Source organism: Dipteris shenzhenensis, chromosome 4, assembly GCF_047967505.1.
Source record: "Dipteris shenzhenensis isolate YYH24624 ecotype China chromosome 4, Dip_SZ_1.0, whole genome shotgun sequence".
NCBI lineage: Eukaryota > Viridiplantae > Streptophyta > Polypodiopsida > Gleicheniales > Dipteridaceae > Dipteris > Dipteris shenzhenensis.
The window spans coordinates 39,161,480-39,183,298 of NC_141599.1; the positions used below are offsets into that span (position 1 = coordinate 39,161,480).

A 21,819-nucleotide genomic window follows, 5' to 3' on the forward strand; every position below is an offset into this window, starting at 1 on the left:
CCTGAATCGTAGCTACACGAAGGCTGTGAATGGGATGACTCCACTGCAAGCCTTTTCTGGTAAGAAACCTTCAGCTGCACATTTCAGAGTTTTTGGAAGTGACTGTTTTGTGCATGTCCCTGATGCTACCAGGACCAAATGGGAACCGAAGAGCCGGAAGCGCATTTTCTTGGGCTACAGTGAAGAGGCGAAGGGTTACCGTCTCTATAACCCTGTTACAAAGAAGATAATTGTAAGTCATGATGTGGTCTTCTCAGAACAGCCGCATCAATTGGAGGAGGATGCTTCCTTCCCAGACAACCAGGACTAGGATATCCATCCACTACCACCACCAACAGCAGACCGAACTCCCCCAACGGTACTTGGGAGAATTCAAGACAAAGAAGATGAAGAAGAGCCTGCAGAACCACAACGGCAACGGCCATTCCCGAAGTGAGTAAAGCAGCTTTTGGACAGCAGAGAACCTCCAGCCATTGAGGAACCATCCGAACACCGCCGGTCCAAGAGATTAGAGGAGCAAAGAAGGGCGCAGGAACACTTGGTCAACTATGCTTTGATGACAGAAGTGATCCGTGCTGATGAACCCAAGTGTCTTGAAGAGGCACATGGCGATGATAGGTGGATGGAGGCTATTGTCATGTGCACGGATTGGTATCTGACGTGTACTAGGTACACAAGACTAGCTCAGGTAGCCTGGGGAGGCTTAGAGCTAGGCAGGCTTGATTCTCGGGTTGAGTGGCAAGGGTACGGACTATTTATAGGTCTTCGCTATTTTTGGCGCTCGCGGCCCGAGTCTATAAAAGGGGCCCAGGGGGTTCAGTTCTCAGTGTGCCGATGGGAGCAAGTTTCGTTCCCAGGTGCTAGGTCTGTTCCTGGATTGAGTCGCGGACGCGCGCCTGCATCTTAGCATAGCCCAAGGCCCAGTGGCAGATCCCAGGCTTCACAGCGCCACCTGGTGGTATGGGACACCAGGCTAGTTTGGATCTGATTGGGAGTTCGTGCCAGTAGCTCAGCTCGTAGCTCGGAGGGGACATCTCCTGATTCGGGATCACATCCCGTAGATGTCATGGTTGGGTGGTGAGCAGACTGCTCAGTTTCTCACGTTGTGTGTGTTTGTTTGCAGATCAGAGGTTTCAGGAGGGCTGGGATGTGTCAGTTGGTATCAGAGCCAACTCCTAAGGTAGGAATTTCTGATGCGAGTACTTTGGATGATTTCTTCCTCCAGGTATGCCCTAAATTTCGAAATTTGCTGCTGCAAATTCTGGTTGGTTCATGGGTTATCAGGGGTGGTCAGGATGTATGGAAAAAGGTAAGAGAAAGAGAGAGTCTAGATTTCGGAATTCCTTAAGGGTTGAGGTGAGAGAGGGATGAGCGTAGCTGGGAGAGAGCGGAGGTGTAGGAAGGAGAGGCGATAGAGTAGCTGAGTGGCAGGCGAGCAGATCGAGGCTGATCGGGGCTGCGTGGGGGTCGAGAACGCAGAGGTGGAGGCTGTGTTGGTGCGCCATGGCTGGAAGGATTTTCGGCCAGGGCAGGGAGAGGCGCAAGGGGCTGGAACAGGGTGCGGCCACCCTGTGGGAGGTGCTGCTTTTTTCGAAAAAGCACCACCCTCCAAAGTTGGGAGGGTGAGCCTTTTTTGGAAGCAGGGCTTCCTAATTTGGCTGCCCTGTTCCCTATATAGTTGGACAAGGTTCCAAGCTCAGCCACAGCCTTGCGAGAAGCCCTCCTTGCCTAACATCTAGACTGCGCCATCAGGATTCGGGACAGCTTGCGACAGGCTGCCGTACAGCCAGCATCAACTACCGTACGCCCGCGCCAGCGACCGTACACCTGCGTCATCAACTGTACGGACTGCATCAGCATCCGTACAGCTTGCATCAGCAACCGTACGGACTGCGTCAGCGTCCGTACAGAACACGTCAGCAACCATACGGATCGCGTCAGCAACCGTACAGCCACGTCAACCATCCGTACTGATTGCGTCACCTGTACGGTTAGCAGGAGGATTCCGTACTATATGGATTGCTGCAGAATTCCGTACACTGCAGCCTGCAGCGAATTCAGCAAGAGGAAGACTCCAGGTTTATTGCGCCCGCGGTTCGCCAGTTTTCAGCATCTTCTTCCGTCAGCATCTCTTGGGACGGTTTTTCTCTGCTCCACTCTCCTTTCACCTTCGATTCCCTCAGTTATTTCTCTCAGTTTATATTCGTTCAAATCAGATTTCAGTTATGTCTGATTCTGCAAATCCCGAGTTCACCATGGGAGATCGGGATTTGGATTACACTCCTGTGGGAGAGGAAGACCACGGTCTTTATGACGATCTGATTACGAAGAAGGCCTTCAGTGAATTCACCACTGCTCTGGATGGAAAATTCGAGCAGGTTAATGCGAATCAAACGGGGTTGACACAACAACTCCAAGGGATTCAAGCGACTCTCACTCTTCTGGCTAGCACTGTGCAGGCACTCACGCATGTGGATGCCATGGCTTCAGTGCTAGGTCCGAACATAACTCCAGACCCTTTTCCGGGAGATCAAAAGTCTCGAACGAAGAAGGTTATTGACACTTGGTTACACAAGTGGCAGGTACACTTCCAGTTCCACCCGTACCCAGATGAAAAGAAAATACAGCTTGCGGCCGGTTTCATGTCAAAGCTGAACTTGTCATTTGAAGTTTATCTTCAAAGGTTTCGAGATCTGCAGACCAGGGCCACAAAGATGGATCCAGTGACCTTGTTAGGTTTCTTTGTGGATGGTTTGCCAGATTCATACAAGTTGCAAATAAAGAACAACAAATGCACAACGTTGCAAGAGGCCATGAGCTACGTGCGTATTTATGATGATACCATGGCCGGTGCAAAAGCAACTACAGCTTCCGACACGAGTGGAAAGAACAAACGCAAGTTCTTTCAGCCTACGACTGGTACCGGGGAGACGAAGTCTACGGACAACGCCTCCAAGAAAAACTTGACTCAGGCAAAGAATGGTCGAGCCCGTTTCCTTCGCACATTGAAGCTAAAGAAGGAGGGACGTTGCTTCTATTGCGAGGAGCGGGGCCACACCAAGAATGAATGTCCAAAGCGCAAGAATCAAAAGTTAGTGCTTGGACCGAAGCTCCTAGCGGGTCCAGGTACCAAAGCCAAGGGAAGTTTCGATGACAGGTATTTCTGTAAATGTCATTACCTGCCCACTTTCTTGTAATTGCACTTTCAATACTTCGTTGTTTGGTTCCCATGATCTTTTCCGAGTTTATGGAGAAGTTATGGACCAACAGGTTCACATTCTCTTTGATCCGGGCAGCTCTCACAACTTTGTTAATTACAAATTTGTGCAGAAGATGGGGCTGTCCACAGTACCTAGCGATCACACCTATGAGGTGCAACTTCCAGCTGGGAAGCAGTTTTGGGATCGCAAGGTTGAAGCGCTTCCTATCCGGATTCAAGCTTACACAGGGGCTCTTACGTGTTATGTTATGCACCTGGAGCATGTAGACTTGTTAATCGGAATAGAGTGGTTTAAAACCCACAATATTCAGATTGGATGGACGGAGCATACCCTTTCTTTTGTAGATAAGGACACCCAATTTTGTATTCAGTGTGATAAAATTCCCTCCTCTCAGGGACCTATTGTATCTGCGATGCAGCTTCGGAATATATTAAACACTTCTCATTATGATGTCTATCAGTGTGTTTTGATTCCGCTTTCTTCATTTGTTGTCTCTGTAATAAACAAAAATGATTTAAGTGTGTTTGAACACCGTGAATTGAGAATGTTGTTAGATAGTTTTTAGGATGTATTCCCTGCTCAACTGCCGGAAGGTTTACCTCCAGAACGGGCAGTAGATCATCGCATAGACTTAGTCCTAGGGGCTCAACCTATTAGTGTACCACCTTATAGGATGAGCCAGATAGAGGAGGATGAGTTAGCTTCACAGCTCCAGGATTACCTGAATATGGGCTATATATGCCCAAGTAAATCACCTTGGGGTGCCCCTGTCCTCTTAAGAAAGAAAAAAGATTCTACATGGAGAATGTGTATAGATTATAAACGATTAAATAAAGTGACAATTAAGAATCGATACCCTCTACCTCGTTCCGATGATCTGATAGACGGTTTGGCCGGAGCGAAGTATTTCACTACGATTGATTTGCGTACGGGTTATCACCAAATCCGTATCTATGCTAAACACATAGATAGAACCGCATTTCGAACTAGGTATGGTCACTACGAGTTTCTTGTATTACCTTTTGGTTTGACCAATGCTCCTGCCACATTTCAACAGATGATGAACGATTTGTTTCGGGAATATCTGGGCAAATTTGTTGTAGTGTTCTTAGATGACATCTTGATATATAGTCGAACGCTTGAGGATCACATAGGACACCTCCGACTTGTCTTAGCTATTCTAAGACAGCATAAGCTCTATGCCAAGATGAGTAAATGTCACTTCTTTATGAAGGAGATCATTTACTTAGGACACAAGATTTCTTTTGAAGGTATTAGCATTGATTTGGATCGTATCCAGAAGGTTTTAGAATGGCCTATTCCTCAAACTGTGAAACAACTTCGTTCTTTCCTAGGATTTACGGTATTTCTGCGGAAGTCTGTGCGTGATTATTCACATATCACGGCACCCCTGACAAACATATTGAAAGGTCGTGGACGCAGGTCTACCCAGCCAATCTCTTGGAATGATGCAATGAACAAGGCTTTTGAAACCTTGAAGTTTTCTATCAAGGAAGCACCTGTTCTTGCATTACCCGATCCTACCCGGCCTTATGTTTTAGAGGCCGATGCGAGTGATTATGCGATTGGGGCCGCTCTATTCCAAGAGGGCAGACCTGTAGCTAGACGACACTCAATATCGTTGGCCCACACTCGAGAAGGAACTTTATGCTGTAGTGTATGCTCTTAAGGTTTGGAGACACTACTTGTATGGTTCAAAGTTACTTGTATTGACTAATCATCAGTCAATTAAGTATGTGTGTGAGATCAGAATTGAGGGGACGGAAAGCTAGATGGGCAGAATTAATGCAAGATTTTGATTTTGAAATACGTAATCGTAAGGGTTCGTTGAATAGTGTGGCGAATGCCTTAAGTCGAGTTAAGTTTGTAAATGCTCTGTCATTTACGGAAATATCCTCAGACCTATTTCAATCCTTGAGAGGGCTATACGCAACTGATAGTCATTTCAGTTCTTATTGGCAGAGAGTCCAGGATGGGAGCTCCATGGTTGACCAGGACTCAGGGATTGTGCCACCTACGGTACAGGCGGCGGGAGGTCAGTGGATGATTAGGAATGGCTTGCTGTTCCGAAATGAAAAGATCTGTGTGCCAGATGTTCTGGACCTTAAATCCAAGATTCTCTGGAAGTGTCATGATGCTCCTAGTGCTGGACATCCGGGTATACATAGGACTCTGTCTCTTGTGAAGCATACCTTTTATTGGCCTAAGATGCGTGCATTTATTGAGAACTATGTAGTAGGTTGCCGGGTTTGTCAGGTTACTAAGGCCGAACGCCTTAGAAGCACGGGGTTATTACAGCCATTACAGATTCCAGGTAATAAATGGGAAAGTATTTCCATGGATTTTATTACTGGTTTGCCTCGTACGCGCAAGGGTCATGACTCCATTTGGGTCATTGTCGACCGTTTGACAAAAATGGCTAGATTCTTACCTACTAGAACAACTATTTCAACTGTTCAGCTGGCTCACGAGTTTGTGGACCACTTGTTTAAGTTGTATGGTTTGCCATCCGGCATAGTCAGTGACAGGGACTCAAAGTTTACAAGTAACTTTTGGACACTTGTTTTTGAGAAGTTAGAAACTACTCTAAGTATGAGTTCCTCAGATCATGCACAATCCAATGGCAGTACAGAGAAGGTTAACCAGTTGGTTGAAGACATGCTTCAGGCATATGTATCTAAGAGACAGTCTTCATGGGAAGATTATCTACCTATGATAGAATTTGCTTACAACAGTGCAAAGCATTCTAGTACTGGTTACAGTCCTTTTATGCTTATGTACGGGTTTCAACCTAAGTCACCAGTTATGGTTGGGTTAAAAGGGATTCAAAATGATGCTGCTAAGAACTTCTTGCTAGATATGCAGGAAATGTTGCAGTTTGCCAAGGAATCTATTAGAAGTGCCCAAGATCGGGACAGATTTTATGCTAATAGACATCGTTCACCTAGAGAGTTCTCTGAAGGAACGATGATATATTTACGAATTCCTAAGGAATCCAAGAGCCTAACTACTGGTTTGGTTCCGAAATTATCCCCCAGATACTGTGGTCCGTTCAAGGTCATTAAAAGAATTGGACCAGTTGCATATCGACTAGAATTGCTTCCTGATGTTAAAGTCCATCCAGTCTTTCATGTCAGTAGACTGAAAGAAGTCTTGGGTGCGGATGATCAACTTGTTTCTCCTCACGAGATAATAGAAGTTACAGATTTGACTTTTATTCCACACGAACCTGAGTGTATTCTTCAATTTCGTGACAGACAGATTCGTAATCGATCTATCACGGAATACAAGATCAAGTGGAAGGATCGTGTTGAGGAGGATGCAACATGGGAGACATTACAAAATCTCCAAAGAACATTTCCGGGTTTTTTAGCGAACTCAGGAGTGAGTTCTTAGACGAGGGGGAGTATGTCATGTGCACGGATTGGTATCTGACGTGTACTGGGTACACAAGACTAGCTCAGGTAGCCTGGGGAGGCTTAGAGCTAGGCAGGCTTGATTCTTGGGTTGAGTGGCAAGGGTACAGACTATTTATAGGTCTTCGCTATTTTTGGCGCTCGGGGCCCGAGTCTATAAAAGGGGCCCAGGGGGTTCAGTTCTCAGTGTGCCGATGGGAGCAAGTTTCGTTCCCAGGTGCTAGGTCTGTTCCTGGATTGAGTCGCGGATGCGCGCCTGCATCTTAGCATAGCCCAAGGCCCAATGGCAGATCCCAGGCTTCACAGCGCCACCTGGTGGTATGGGACACCAGGCTGGTTTGGATCTGATTGGGAGTTCGTGCCAGTAGCTCAGCTCGTAGCTCGGAGGAGGCATCTCCTGATTCGGGATCACATCCCGTAGATCAGAGGTTGGGTGTTGAGCAGCCTGCTCAGTTTCTCACGTTGTGTGTGTTTGTTTGCAGATCAGGGGTTTCAGGAGTGCTGGGATGTGTCAGCTATGCAGTCGGAGTATGGCTCCATAATGAAGAACAACACTTGGGACCTTGTGGATCAACCACCAAAACGCAAGGTAATCAAAACCAAGTGGGTGTACAAGACTAAGTACAAGTCCAACGGCACGTTGGATAAATACAAGGCTCGGCTCGTGGCAAAAGGATTTGCACAGGTACATGGTTTTGATTATCAAGATACTTTTGCTCCCACAGCTCGACTAACCACAATTCGCAGTGTTTTGGCTTTAGCTGCCCAGGGAAGTTGGCCCGTGTTTCAGATGGATGTGAAATCCACCTTTCTGAATGAAGATCTCAAGGAGGAGGTATACGTGAAACAACCACCAGGTTTTGAGATCCCCGGTTCAGAAGGTAAAGTCTGCAAACTGAAGAAGGCACTTTACGGGCTGAAACAGGCTCCACGAGCGTGGTACCAGCGAATTGATGCCTACTTTCTGCAAAACGGGTTCAGGAGGAGTCCATCTGATGCAAATTTGTATATCTTCAGAGAAGGAGACAGATGTATGATCGTGGTCCTTTATGTGGACGACCTTGTCATAACAGGGAACCATGAAGAGAAGATTTCGCAGACGAAGCATTTGCTAGGAAGAGAGTTTGAAATGACAGACCTCGGACTGATGCATTTCTGTTTGGGGATTGAAGTTTGGCAGGAGCTGAAACAGATCTTTATTTCACAACTAAAGTATGCTGGAGAGATACTGAAGGCATTTGGCATGGCTGAGTGCAAGACAGTTAGTACCCCTATGGAGATTGACGCGAAGCTCTCAAACAAGGATTCATCACCACTGGTGGACGAAGCGAAGTACAGAAGGCTTGTGGACAGCTTGATTTACCTGTGCAACACACGGCCGGACATCAGTTTTGCGACTGGTGTACTAAGCAGGTTTTCCAATAAGCCCCGGGAGAACCATTGGAGGGCAGGGATGCGGGTGCTGAAATACATCGAAGGCACACTTGATTATGGCATCACCTATACCAAGGGCAACATCTTGACCAGATTCTGTGACTCGGATTGGGCAGGAGATGTGGACAGCAAGAGATCAGTGACAGGGTACTGTTTCTCACTTGGATCTGGAGTTGTGTCATGGGTCAGCAAGAAGCAACCCACAGTTGCTCTTTCTTCTACCGAGGCCGAGTACAAATCTGCATGCTTTGCTTCTTGCGAGGCAGTGTGGTTAAGGAGGATTTTGAGGGACATGGGTGCAGTGCAGAACAAGCCTACGCAGTTATCATGTGACAATCAGAGTTGCATGGCGATTGCAAAGAACCCGGTGTTCCACGCTCGCACAAAACACATTGAGATTCAATATCACTTTGTACGCGAGCTCATCATGGATGGAGAGGTCGACTTGGTGTACTGTCCGACTATAGAGAATGCTGCGGACATCTTCACGAAGGCTCTTGGAAGAGACTTGCTAGAGAGGCATCTTCATCGACTTGGCATTGCGAGTGGACATTGAGGGAGGGTGTTAGATATCAATGCTCCACTCTCGTATAACTACGCGGGAACCAGCTAACTCTACTTGTAAGCCCCCCATATGAGGAGAAGGCATTTGAGTAGCTCGGTTATCCAGTAGGTCCTGGTTTGGACACCAGATGGGGGCCATGTGTGGCCTGATGGTTGGACGGCTTCAGATAGAGTTGGCACACCGCCAACTAGGCTACATGCAAGTGCGGGAAGGCATCCCTTGACTGACCGCACTGAGGGTAGACGGAGCATTTTCCAGGGCAGCCCACTCTCGGGTTACGGGGCCCGTTTGGAGCCTCAGATGATCCCGGATGGCTTTGGGCCGAACGGTCACCGTAGGTTTGTTGCTCTGTTTTGCACACCGGTTCTATCGTATGGTCGGTGGCCTATTTCGGGACCGACTCCCAGTCGACCGTTTTGGGCAGACTGGGTCGGTCACCCAATTGAGCCTAACCGACTACGACTGGTGGCTATATAAGAGCAAGCCCGTGAAGCCCATTTCATCACTGGCTACAACAACCCTGATTCCTTAGCATCCAGCCTCCGTCTTCTACTATTTCCAGCACGCCATCGAAGCTTCTTTCACAGGAGCGCACGGTTGGGAGGCAGCGCTATCTATTGTATCAGTTCTGCAGTAATCAAATTTTTTGATTCTCCATACTATCTTGTTTTCTCTCTTGCGTACGAGATCCTGTTATCTGTTAAGCACAGATGTCATATTATTTTCTTACATGGGCTCTAGATAGTCTCTGGCTATTAGCTCGAATCTGAAACCTCTGTGCATTGCTAACTATAGACTGGAAAAAGGGAATGCTTTTGGCATGATTTACTGCTACCAACCAGCTCCACTCGCAAGGGTCTAGGTCAATAAACTTACTGGGACACCCCATATAGCCGTAATCACCATTTCCCAACAAGAGGCATCCGTAGCTGGGGTCAATATACCAGCCTGAAACAAACAGAGCTCTCTCAACCAGAAACACTACCCCCACAAGTAAACAAATGGAGGGATAAATTTGGAGCTGATCCTTCTTGCTCATGTGCATTTATGGCTCCTCTCTTTTCAAATACTTGATTGTGCTACAACACTACCAGCAGACATTGATTTTATGTTGTTGATACTTGAAGAAACACAAAAACAAGCTACAAACTTTCTCAGAGGTAGATTATGACCTTTGAAAAGAACTTTTGTGCATGGCTGCGAATCTGGACAGCACTCTTAGTCCCAACATGTTCTGCATCAAATATGGGCTCTAGAATCAGACAGGAATTTGGGTTCTGCTTGAGGATATTGACTAAACTTTCAAGATAGCTAGCATGATTAGGTGAAAACTAGAAAAAGGTGTCAGGCAGATATCTTCCTTGCCAGGAATAATCTAGAGTAATAATTAGAAAACGTAGGCTTCCAGCTATGACCTTCAATAAGTCGCCAAGTTCTACCGTAGAGTTTCAAAGCTTCCAAAAACTTTTCATGTTCTTCCTGTGTCCATCGTTCACGCTGCTTAGTTATTGTGTAAGGCTTCCGGACCTGAAAATGTACACAACAAGCCCGACCACAAATACATATACACAAGGGATAAAACTTAAACTTCAGCATATCGACAACAACTATTTGGTGTCAATCCCAAAAATGTCAAAGAAATATATAAATCAGATATCAAATACTGACACTATAACAATAGAGTCACAGAATGTTTCATCGAATACCTTCTCTATAACTTCATCTCCCATTGTTAATGCCTCTCCATTTGGGGTGTTTGCAGAAGGGCTATCGTCTGCTACCAGAAAATCCATGCCAGACTGTAACCTGCTTCACTCCGTCCTGCAGTCAGTGTACCAGGTATTCTACATCATGAAATTGAGCAAATTAAAGTCACCAAGAGCTGTTATGCAATTTTAAATGTTGAAAGAAAGCAACTCCATTATAGTTTCTGTAAAACAAGGGCTAGACATGGGATGGATGGATCAACTAAGTAGCTTTTGAGCTGTCCAATAAAACTACTAAACATGATATTTGCCAAGCACCAATGAAGCACAATGAAATACAATACAAAAGTTGGTTCTCTAAAGGAAAACGTCCATTGACCCTTCCGAGGTCATGTTATCTCGGCTTAAGCATAACATTCCTTCGCTGTTCAGGCATCAGTGTCCTCGATGATAAATTTTGGGAACGCTCTCCGTATCTAGTATACGGATTTCCAAGTAGCCTCGGATGGAAGTAAATCGGGTCATCCTTTTGCCCGGGTTTAACCACAAAAGCCTTAGGCCAAAGGCTCTCGACAAACTCGTCCACTTTTTGAGTTTCTCTAATCTTGGTAATTAGAGCACTCTTTAATACAATGACACTCATATTATGCATAATGCGTGACAACGCATCAGCAACTTTATTTTCCTTCCCTCTTCGGTACCAAATCGTCATGTTAAGCTCTTGCATGAGTTCTACCCATCTGGCTTGGTGGCCTCTCAAGTCAGGTTGGTGTATGGCCTCGCTCAGTAAGTTTGTAGTGAGAGGATTGATATGCCTCGACAAGAGCCTTGAAAAGAATTTTTTCTTACCCAGCATTCAGTCTTGTACACCTTCTCATGGGGGAGATTGGATGGACTGCTCGAGATGGATTTTTACTTCAGCCCATCTTAGATCTCCCTCTTCCCCTCTTATGGCTTCCATTCTGAAAGCTTGGGACAGCTTTAGAGATACTCTTCGGAGAGTTACAAGTGTCACATTATATGCAATGGTCTAGTGGGGACCTGCTTCCACTGTAGGTGCCTGCAAGGCTGTTAGAAAGCTTCCAAAGGATTAGAGACTCTTATCAGTTGGCCACCTCAGAGGAAGTGCAGTCAAGATGCAGCAAATAGAGGCAGCCATACCAGCAGAGTGGTAGATATAGATGGCATGCTGATCATAGAGTCCACTTGGTTGGGAGCTTTCATAGGGACGGGTGTTCCCTTACAGGTTATTGCCTTGCTGGATGCACATGAGGAGACCCTTGTCTTTGATGTTCAGTCGAGAGGCATACTTCTCAGATCTTCAGATGATATTCTTTTGGAGGTTCCCTTCTAGCCTGTTGGGATTGCAAGTTACATGGAGTGGGACACGGACTCTCAATGGTATCTTGATCGTGACCCTGTTCTCCTGGCACTTGGGTCTTGGAGACTCTGGTTATATGGAGGTTCTCCCATCAGGTTCTTGCAGTGGGACCCAGGGGAGTGGGAATGGATTGATGAAGGGCACCGAGAGAAGAGCATCCCCTTCTTTCGTTACACGGTCAAAAATGCCATGAGATTTCAGCTTAGTAGTAGATGTTGGAGGTGCTCCAGAGCTCCTCATTGGGATAGTTTTCATATTTCTGCAAAGGTGTAGAAAAACTTTTGAAGAAGGCTCTGGAAATCTGTCAGAAATAGGAAGATCGCTCTCTTCTTTTGGCATTCTATTCATGGAGGGATTGCAGTGAACCTATGGAGATCCAGGTTCGGAGCTGAGTCTACTTGTTGTCGATGCCACGCAACAGTTGAGTCAGTTCAGCATTGTCTTTGGGAATGCTGACAGGCGAGGACAATCTGGAAGGGTGTTGCCAGGATTCTTTGGATATTTCATAGAGCACTCTTCTTCATGACTTGGGGATCAGTGGCATGGTTATCTCTTACTGGCCCTTAGGTGTTTTTTGAGGGACATGACTCAGACTCATCCTTCATTATATGACGACACTTTGTGGAGTCATGCTCTCTCCAGGATATTCCTTTCACTCCTTTCAGAGCTGCTCATGCCTCGGTAGACACATCTTGGGAGATTCTGGGTAGCCAGCTTGGCATATTTGGAGGGCCAAATGTACGGAGGCGATGGAGGGTTCACAAGTTCACCCTTCCCAATCTATGGCCCGTATATGGACTGATACTATACACACACTGATGGTCATATGAGCGAGCATGCAGGAGCAGCTATAGCCAGAAGAGATACTTTTTTTAAAGTTTGGAGAAGATCTCCGTCCTTCTCTGAGTCTTCTTCAGGGTTGAGGTAGCATTGGACTTTTGTTAGCTCCTTTTGAGCTGTTTTTTCTTTCATGCATGACATGATGTACTCTCGCATTTGAGCTTGCTCTTGCGGCTTTCATTCATACTTAGTGAAGTAGTGGACCAGATGACAGTACTCCGGTATCGTGTCCGGTTCGCTCAGGAGGCCATGTTTGGATTCGAATCGGGGTTGTCGGTGAAGAGCCTTACACTCGTCATTGTACCAGCTATTGCATGGCACAAACCCCAGAGGCAGTGGATGGTTGGAGCATGTGGTGTACGAGAAGGCGTGAAGGGCAGCCTCGTGTAGTGATAAGCTAATCAAGGCAGCACAATCCTCTAGGAGAGGTATGTGGTCAATATAGGTGAGTAACGTGTAGAGTCGTGCGGAGTATCTAGGTGAGAGGGTTAACTGTGGTTAACCAAAGAACCTCTGACTCCGGTCAAAAAGAGTTGACTCCGGTCAAAAAGAGTTGACTTCGGTCAACAAGACTTGGCTCAACCAAAGCATGCTAACCCCAGTCAACCAAGGTCATTCCCGACTTAGGTCGGAGAGTTCTAGCATTAATTAAGGCGCCTTGACCCCCAGTGAAAGTCCTTAATTACGCTTAGAAGGGTTGGCTTTGGTCTACTACAGAGTTAGTGATTTTATATGCACATGTTTTGCTTGGTGGTGGGGACACCCACAGAGACTAGGATTAGTCTAGAATTTATTTGCATGCAAAAGCGGTAACAATTAATGGGTGCCATGGCTATGTGCTTTAATTAATGGTTGCAGGTTCTAAAAGGGGTTGATTGCCCAAGCGCTATGGAGCCCAATGAGTAGCCAGAAGGTGTCCCTGTGACTGAGGGCTAAGAAGATCCTAGAGTTTTGCTCTTTGTGGCATGTAACTAGATTTTAGTTAGTTATTTTGACACTTGGCATGTTGCCAAAAGAAATGAACTGAGAGCTCTTTTGTAAATGGATTTCACCTATGTTTTCAAGCAGTCAGCCCGTGAGCTGAATTGTAATTTTGAAATTTCTGAATGAATACAGCCTTTGGGGGAGTCCAGCCAGAAATGTTGTCCTGGGTCCTTCTGTGTTTGCAGAGAGAGGGAGTGAGGGAGAGATAACACTGATTTGATTGAGCTGTGAGCAAAGAAGAACCCGCACTGGAGCTGGAAAGCGCTAGAGATTGCTTTGTTCAGTTCCTTTTGAATTAGAGCTAGGTCTGCTCTTTTTCTCAAAGGAGCACGGTTCAAGATTGCAAGAGTGGTTTGGTGTACCCGACAGTCCGTGAAGGTCACGTGCGTGGAGAGCTCAGCGCCCGACGGAAACATCATTTGGATCACGCAATTTACTTTTGCACGTCGTGTACGTGCAACGCCGCACAGGACGAGCGTGAGTTGCAATTGATTCTTCTGTGCTGGGAGCAAACGATCAATCGCCATATATTTTCTACGCCTAATGTACTTGGTACTTATGATCGGGAGTATAAGTGAGGGAATCAACGCTGACGTGGAATGCTCCGTCAATGTGAGCGTTGTGAGGTAGCACAAGGGTCAATCACGCGGCCAGTGACGGGATTCTCTGCCAAGCTCTGTGCACCCGCGACGCTGTGCGTGGTTTCTCAGACATGGCGATTAGGCATGTACACTTGACGAACGGCTGAAGAAATGCCCTCTCGTGACCAACGACGCTCCACCCATGTGGTGGTCGCCTAAAGAGTTCATGCATTAGGCGGCTTCCAACCGCTCTGACGGCGAAATAATGCCCAACATCTACATCGTCTTCTGACAGAGTTGCAGAGTTCACGAAAAAAGATACCCGCGTTGGGTTTACTACACCTGAAGTGCACACAGATGATGTGTCAGTTGTGTGCTGACGTGGTGCTGAATCAGATGCTGATGGGCAGGATAGACACGTGGCAATTATCTAGCAAATGCTGACGTGGCAGCATGGCACACGCCGCCGTTTGGTAAGGTGTCAGCTAAGGTGGCTAAGATGTGGTTAGTGTAAAGGGGGTCCAGCTAACGCTCGTTAAAGGTCCAATTACAGACTAACTAGGCCAATCTAGTTAGTCTAACCACCTAGTTAGCTAGTCAGTTACCCCAGGCAGTTAGTTGGGAAAAAAAAAAGGCTTTTACCTGTCAATTTTTCACATGTCACAGTATAGTTTAGCAGTCAGTATCTACTTGAAAATAGCAAAAAAACACAGAAAAACAGAGATTTGCAGAAATGAAGAGATATACATGCTTTTGAGCAAAGGTCAGATGCATTTTGAAAGTCATTTGCAGCAACCAACAAAGGGCACACAGTTTTGAGGTTATGCCTTCATCTTGACAGCCAGTTTGTGGCACGAATTGAGCTAAGTTGTGAGTGCATTACACCTCTTGTTGAGGTATTTCGAGTTTGAAAAAGACAAGCTGAGTGCATTGATTGCATATACTCGAGTTTGCAAATCTCAGGATAAGTTGCAGAGAATGGCTTCACAATAGGATGCCATACCCTCCCATGAGGAGAGTGCCAGGAATGATCAAGCTATGCAAGAACAGAGTGTCCAGTCAAATACTGAGGAACTTACAGACACTTACTGGCACAGCTCATGGAAGCCAAAAGGGATCCATTGTTTCGCAGGCTCATAAATCCTCATGCAGAGGAAGAACATCAGAGAGTTTCTTTTGGGGCAACCCAAAGGGGTGACAGCTAAAAAGAGATCCCTGGACACAGTCCATGTTCTTCCTGTAGATGATGTTTCCAGGAAGAGCAAGACACCTCGAAAAGAGGATAATAGAAAGAGGAAAGCAGGTAGCCAGGAAGGGAGTACGCCGTCCAAGAAGAAAAACGCTAAGCATCATCATAGCTCTTCAAGTCCTTCTTCCAGCTCTACCTCTTCATCCTCATCATCGTCTTCTTCTTCTGGATCATCAAAGCCTAAGCATAGGAAGAAGTCAGGCAAGAAAGCAAAGACCAAGGAGTTCAAAGAAGGTGGGAAATCTGTCAGGTTTGCAACTTTTAATGGCCAGTATGGCCAGACCAAAAAAGCCATGCAGTTTATTAGGCGATTTGATGCAGCCTTTGGCACGGAGAAAGGGAGTGTGTTGGGGCTGCATTGCACCAGAATGGTCATGTAGTGGCCTATGAGAGTCGGAGACTTCAGGATGCTGAGAGATATTTGGGAATCTATGAGAAAGACTTGTTGGCTGTGATTCATGCCTTCCATACATGGAAGCATTATCTTTTGGGTGCAAACTTTACAGTTAAAACAGATCACCAAAGTCTGAGATATTTCTTGACTGATACTAAGCTCTCCGAGAAGCACATGAAATGGGCAAACATACTGTCCATGTATCATTTTCAGATTGTCCATACTCTGGAAGCTCAGAACAGAGTGGTGGCAGATGCCTTGTCTCAAAGACCCCAGGTGAACAATGTAACTATTGCTTATCATAGGGATCTGAAAGACATGAGGGAGTAATATGTCTAAGATGCAGATTTTGGTGAGATTTTAAAGGCAGATCATATGGCTAAGCTTTTCATGACACACATCTTTAAGCACCATGGTATACCTAAGTCCATTGTCAGTGACCCAAATCCTAGAATGACCAATCTATTCTAGAGAGCTCTTATGGATAATATGAGGACAAATCTGAGTTTTTCTTCTTCTTTCCATCCCCAGACAGAGGTCGAAGTGAGGTAGCAATTCTACAATGTTGGATTTATTGAAATGCTACATGGCTGACTAAAGTTCAGACTAGGAAAAGTACCTACGACTGGTGGAGTTTGCATATAATAATATAGTTCACTTAAGGTCATCTATGGGAAGGTGACTCTGCCACCTATCCTGAGGACCAAAGATGAAATATTTGCAGCTCATCGGTTTGTCACAGACCTCCAGACAGCTTTAAGCCAAGTCCGGACAGCAATAGAAAGGTCTCAAGAAAAGCATAAGAAGGCTGCAAATAAGCATAGAACAGCTAGATCTCAAGCAAGGGGATTGGGTGCTTTTGAAGTTCGAGAAAGCTAGGCTTTGCAAGCTTAAGGGCAAGGAAAAAGTATATGCAAAGTTATCTCCCAGATACTATGGCCCTTTCAGGGTTACAGATGAGATAAATGAGGTTGCATGTACATTGGCACTGCCAGAGCACTGGAGGATTCACAATGCCTTTCATGTGAGTCTTCTAAAGCAGGGACCGGAGCCTACAAAACCAGTAACAGAGGATCCACCAAAAGTAGACGAGCTGGAGGAGGTCCTTCAGCCAGAACAAATTGTGTATCATACTGTATGCAAAGGTCCCAAGGCCAAGGAATTTTAAACTAGATTGGGATTTGATTTGCTTGCCTATGGGAAAATTAGCATTGTGGGATAAATGGGTTTACAGGGTAAAGGAAGAAGATGGAGAAAAAAGGAGGTACAACACAAGGCTTGTTGTAAAGGGCTTACACAGAAGAAAGGTATAGGCTTTGATTAAATATTCTCTCATGTTGTTAAAATGACTTCAATCAAAACTATTCTGAGTCTTGTTTCTGTAGAATTAGATGTGAAGATAGCTTTTCTTCATGGGAATCTAGAGGAAGATATTTATATGTAGCAGCCATAGGGATATGAGGTCAAAGGCAAGGAGAAATTGGCATGCAGGTCGAAGAAAAGTTTGTATGGTTTAAAGCAAGCTCCAAGGCAGTGGTATTTGAAGTTTGACAAGTTTATGGAAGAATAGGGTTTTAATAGATGTAACTTAGACCACTATGTTTATTCTCAGAAACTAGAAAATGACAGAGATGTGGTCTTCTTATTATATGTTAATGACATGCTTCTTGTAGGCTCTAACATGCAAGATATAAATGTGCTCAAAAAGAAGTTGAAAAATACATTTGCAATGAAGGATTTGGGTGCTACAAAGCAAATCCTTGGCATGAGAATAATAAGTGGTCGGCCATTGAGTTGTTGTGAGGTAGTCGAAAACACTTGGTTGAAGGCCGAGAAATCGGTGGAGCATTTGGCTTTGAAATTTAATGGAAGGAATTTTGCATTGCAGCAATTGTTGACTCATTTGTGTTTCATGCAGAACAACAGGGGTTGTCTCATGCACTGATAAGAAGCCGAAGAACAATGAGCCAGACAAGGTCAACGTATGGGAGCAGAAGAATGAAAAGGTGGTTGGATTGATTAACAAAGCACTTGGACCTGATTATTTCCATCATGTAGATGTCATGAGGGCTGCTGCAGAAAACTGGATTATCGTCGAATTTATTACCCATCTCTCCCATATGAAGACCAAATAACTCTTGCTTCAAAACTGCCTTTGAATTCTTCATTTTAGTACTTCAACAGCATGCAAGCTTTGATAAAGCAAGTGAGTGCTCTATGATCGAAGGTGGAGGAAGATGATGCAAAGGCAATCCTGTTCTCCAGTTTGCCTTCTCGATATTCTGAGTTGGTAAAAGTACTGCTTGTGAGTTCTGAGAGTCATGACTTTCAAGATTTAGTTGCTTTGCTGCTGAGCGAGGAGAGGAGGTTGGAAGCGGTCTTGCTGAGTGGAGAGCTTGTTGGAATGGTCACCTCCCCATCTGTAAGCCCCAATATGAGGAGAGCATGGGGGGGGGGGGGGGGGGGTTGGGTTTTAACCTAGGCAGAAAAGATAAGGGAGGGGGCTGCCACATAGGCAGCACCTCACAGGGAAAGGACATCCATAAGGGGCTGCCACATGGGCAGCACATGAGCTGTCATGTGGGCAGCACAGCAGCCTTTCAGAGGCGCTTCAAGGGCTGTCCGTACGGGCTGGAATAGGCCCTGAATAGAGGCGGACAGGTGGTCCTGACATCAGCAAGGGTGTGCAGACCCCAAACAGGTGGTGCAACTGAACGGAGCAGTACAGAGGGTGTGCAGACCTGGGACAGGTGGCGTGCAACTGTACGGAGCAGTACAGGGCTGGATGAGGCCTGTTGGAGCAGCAAAGGAGGCTGCCATGAAGCAGGGACCTGCCTTTCAAAAGGCTGGGCCCTTGCCTTGATTGGAGGGCCAAGGACCTAGAAAAGTGGGCCCAAAAAGCCCCGGTTTGTGAGCCTTAATAGGGCTGGACCAGCCACAGACTAGTCGGCCAGTCTGGTCGGCCAGTTTGGTGCAGGCTGGTCGGCTTTGCCAGCCCCCTTGGGGCCTATAAAAGGAGAGGCATTTGGCCTCATAACAATATCACTTGAAGCAGTAGTTGGGGAGCAGACAGCAGCAGCCACAGGCTCACCCTTGGACCTACACACAGGAGGAGAAGGAGGCTGACATAGGGCTGCAGACTGAGCTCAAGGTGCTGCCCACCTAGGCTGGCTTCCGGACAGCAAGGTGGAAGGGATCTAGACAGAGAGTCTACATATGCTCGAGGTGGAGCACGTAGGCTCAGAGATCTAGAAGTGCCAGGCTTGTACTAGAAGGACCTTTTGGTATTGTATCCTATCCTAGTTTCTAGACGGACGGAAATATAAAGTGTTGCTTCTATATTTGTCTCTAAGCATGGTCTATTTACTGGCTTGCACATCTATGCACATAAGTTAAGAATTTTGTGATTCCACACCCCACATCACACTGTGTGAGCTCCTAGGCATTACTATCAGTCTTCCGCTGTGTGTACCCTCTGTTGGGTCATTTCTAACATGGTATCAGAGCCCAAGTAGGAGGCTCACAGGTGTGGGAGCCTGAAGGCAGGGACCTTGCTGACGGACGACCCTAATTCAGAAGCTCTAGGGAATCGACTTCCACGACTGGAGGATTGTGCCCTTGTGAGAAGGAGGGTGCCTCAGGTTCAGTCAGGTGCGTTCAGAGTTCTGGTCTACTAAAAATTGAGTTTGGTTGAATTTACTGTGTGATATAACAGCAGAGATGTCGACCTCTACAGCCTCTTCAGCCCTGGTTTCCCTTCCTCCTCCCCCAGTTTTCTCTCATTCACTATCCCTAACTTCGGAGAGTCTGGGAAACTAGACGGGACTAACTACCCGATCTGGAAGGTGAAAATCCGGAGCCATTTAGTGGCTCGGAAGTTATGGAAGCTGACAATGGGAGTGGAGGCGAAGGCGGAGGACATGGTGGACAGGCAAGGGAAGATAGTCATGGTAATAGACAGAGAGGAGCTCGAAGCTTGGGAAAACAGAGATGCCCATGCCCTGGCATTAATCATAGGGACTATGGCGGACTTTGTTCTTCCACATATCTAGATGGCCGAGACGTCAATAGAGGCGTGGGTCACTCTGAAGGATCTATACAAGACAGACAACACTTCCCGGATTTTGCTTCTTTAGCATCAACTCTACAATCTTGATATGGAAGAAGATACAGTACATAGCCACTTGACGAAGGTCAAGGTGGTAAGGGATCAACTAGCAACAGTTGGTCAGAAGACAGACTCATGCCATTTGGCCTTGATGGTACTGAGGAGTCTACCTCAAAGTTTCAAGAGCTTTGTTACAACCGTAGAGGACCAAACCTCTGACGTTTGAGGAGTTGGGTCCATTACTGCTACAGGAGGAAGCTCGGGAGAAGCTCTACAACGACGACAAAGATGACAAGGCGATGCTGGCGAAGTATTACGCTAGCAAAGGAAAGGGCAAGCCTAACGGTAGCAAGTCCAAGAAAGACGACTCTGACGACGAGGAGACTTTGAAGAGGAAGCAACAGAAGAAATGCTTCTACTGTGATACACCAAGATATTTTGCAAAGGACTGCAGAAAGAAAAAGGTGGATCTGAAAAACAAAAAGGAGTCCCGACTGAGATTCAGAGGGAGAGACCAAACCAAATGTGGAAATCAAAGAGTTGTTCCTGGTGACATCACCGAGTGTTACCAAGGATAGATATGTTAACCAAGAAATCACAGTGAGGATGTCTGACATAGAGATGTGGGTCGACGAGGAGTTAGATGCCTTTGTAAAGGTGAACGACAGCATGGAACGCTTGGTACCTTCCAGATGCGTGGCTGTTGACACTAACACAAGGGTGGATTCCATGGAGGGCCCTGGGGTCTCATGGTCAGATGGATGTTGTACTTCAAAAGGAGACAGTACACGATGAGAGGGAAAGGGAGAGGAAGTGGAACGACGAAGACAGAGAGAGAGAGGGGGAGACACAAAAGTGTGGGTGTGAAGTATTGAGCCACACCACAAACTCATAGGTTTTATTAGGATTAGGCTTTCACCCTATGACTGTCTTAAGACAGTCATAGGTGTCATAACTTTAACAAAGGGTGGCAATGTGCCTTTACCCCAACAACCTCCCACCTAAAGGCCAATGTGCCTAAAGGGGAGAAAAGAATAAACAATATACAGTTACTGTATACAAGACCATAAAATAAGAATGGTCTCATCCTAATCCCATGATGTGGCGGCAATGTGCAAACCGCTCTATAGGCAAGCTCTTAGTGAGCAAATCTGCAGGATTATCATCAGTATGCACCTTCACAAGCTCAAGTCGCTTGTCTTCCAGTACCTCCCTGATGAAATGGTATTTCACATCTATGTGCTTGGTCTTCTGATGAAAGACCGGATTCTTTGCCAACATGATAGCACTCTGACTATCACAATGCAAAACTGGCATATCTCCTGTAATGCCCAAATCTCCCACCAGCCGAGTAAGCCATATTGCTTCCTTGCAAGCCTCAGTGGCTGCAACATATTCAGCTTCAGTGGTTGACAGTTTAACGCATTTCTGCAACCGAGACACCCATGATATAGCACCTCCTGCAAATGTGAAAATATAACCGGTAGTAGACTTCCGGTTATCTGCATTCCCTGCATAGTCTGAATCTGTAAAACCATGCACCAATGCATCCTGCCTACCATAGCATATGCACAAGTCTTTGGTACCCTTGAGATACCTCAAGACACCTTTCACTGCTTCCCAGTGCCGCTTGCCTGGATTTGCCATATACCTGCTGATGACTCCCACCGCAAAAGCAATATCCGGACGAGTGGCAACCATGGCATACATCAAAGAACCAACTGCAGATGCATACGGAACCTTGGCCATTTCAGCCTTATCATCATCTGCTGTCCTTACTGCTGAGTTTTAAATGTGGAGGCAACGGGGTACTAATAGACTTCCCCCCCTCCATTTTAAACCTCTACAGTACTTTATCAATGTACTCCTTCTGTGACAGAAACAAAAGTCCCTTGGACCTGTCACGAATAATCCGCATA

General features: G+C 46.2%; 1 long non-coding RNA gene and 1 pseudogene across 2 annotated transcripts in view; one reads left to right on the forward strand and one right to left on the reverse strand.

Annotated features, from left to right (window-relative positions):
* Positions 1-10,496, forward strand: part of LOC147902833 (uncharacterized) — a 42,058-nt gene extending 31,562 nt beyond the window's left edge. Inside the window, exon 3 of the long non-coding RNA XR_015540836.1 lies at positions 10,420-10,496. This is a non-coding gene — a long non-coding RNA (uncharacterized LOC147902833). The remainder of the gene's footprint in view (positions 1-10,419) is intronic.
* The window catches only part of LOC147902834 (uncharacterized), a 66,907-nt pseudogene that overhangs the window by 30,755 nt on the left and 14,333 nt on the right, over positions 1-21,819 (reverse strand). Inside the window, exons 4-6 of the transcript XR_015540835.1 lie at positions 10,364-10,478; positions 10,073-10,184; positions 9,830-9,891 (exon numbers count right to left, since the gene is read on the reverse strand). The product of XR_015540835.1 is annotated as an uncharacterized LOC147902834 (transcript). The remainder of the gene's footprint in view (positions 1-9,829; positions 9,892-10,072; positions 10,185-10,363; positions 10,479-21,819) is intronic.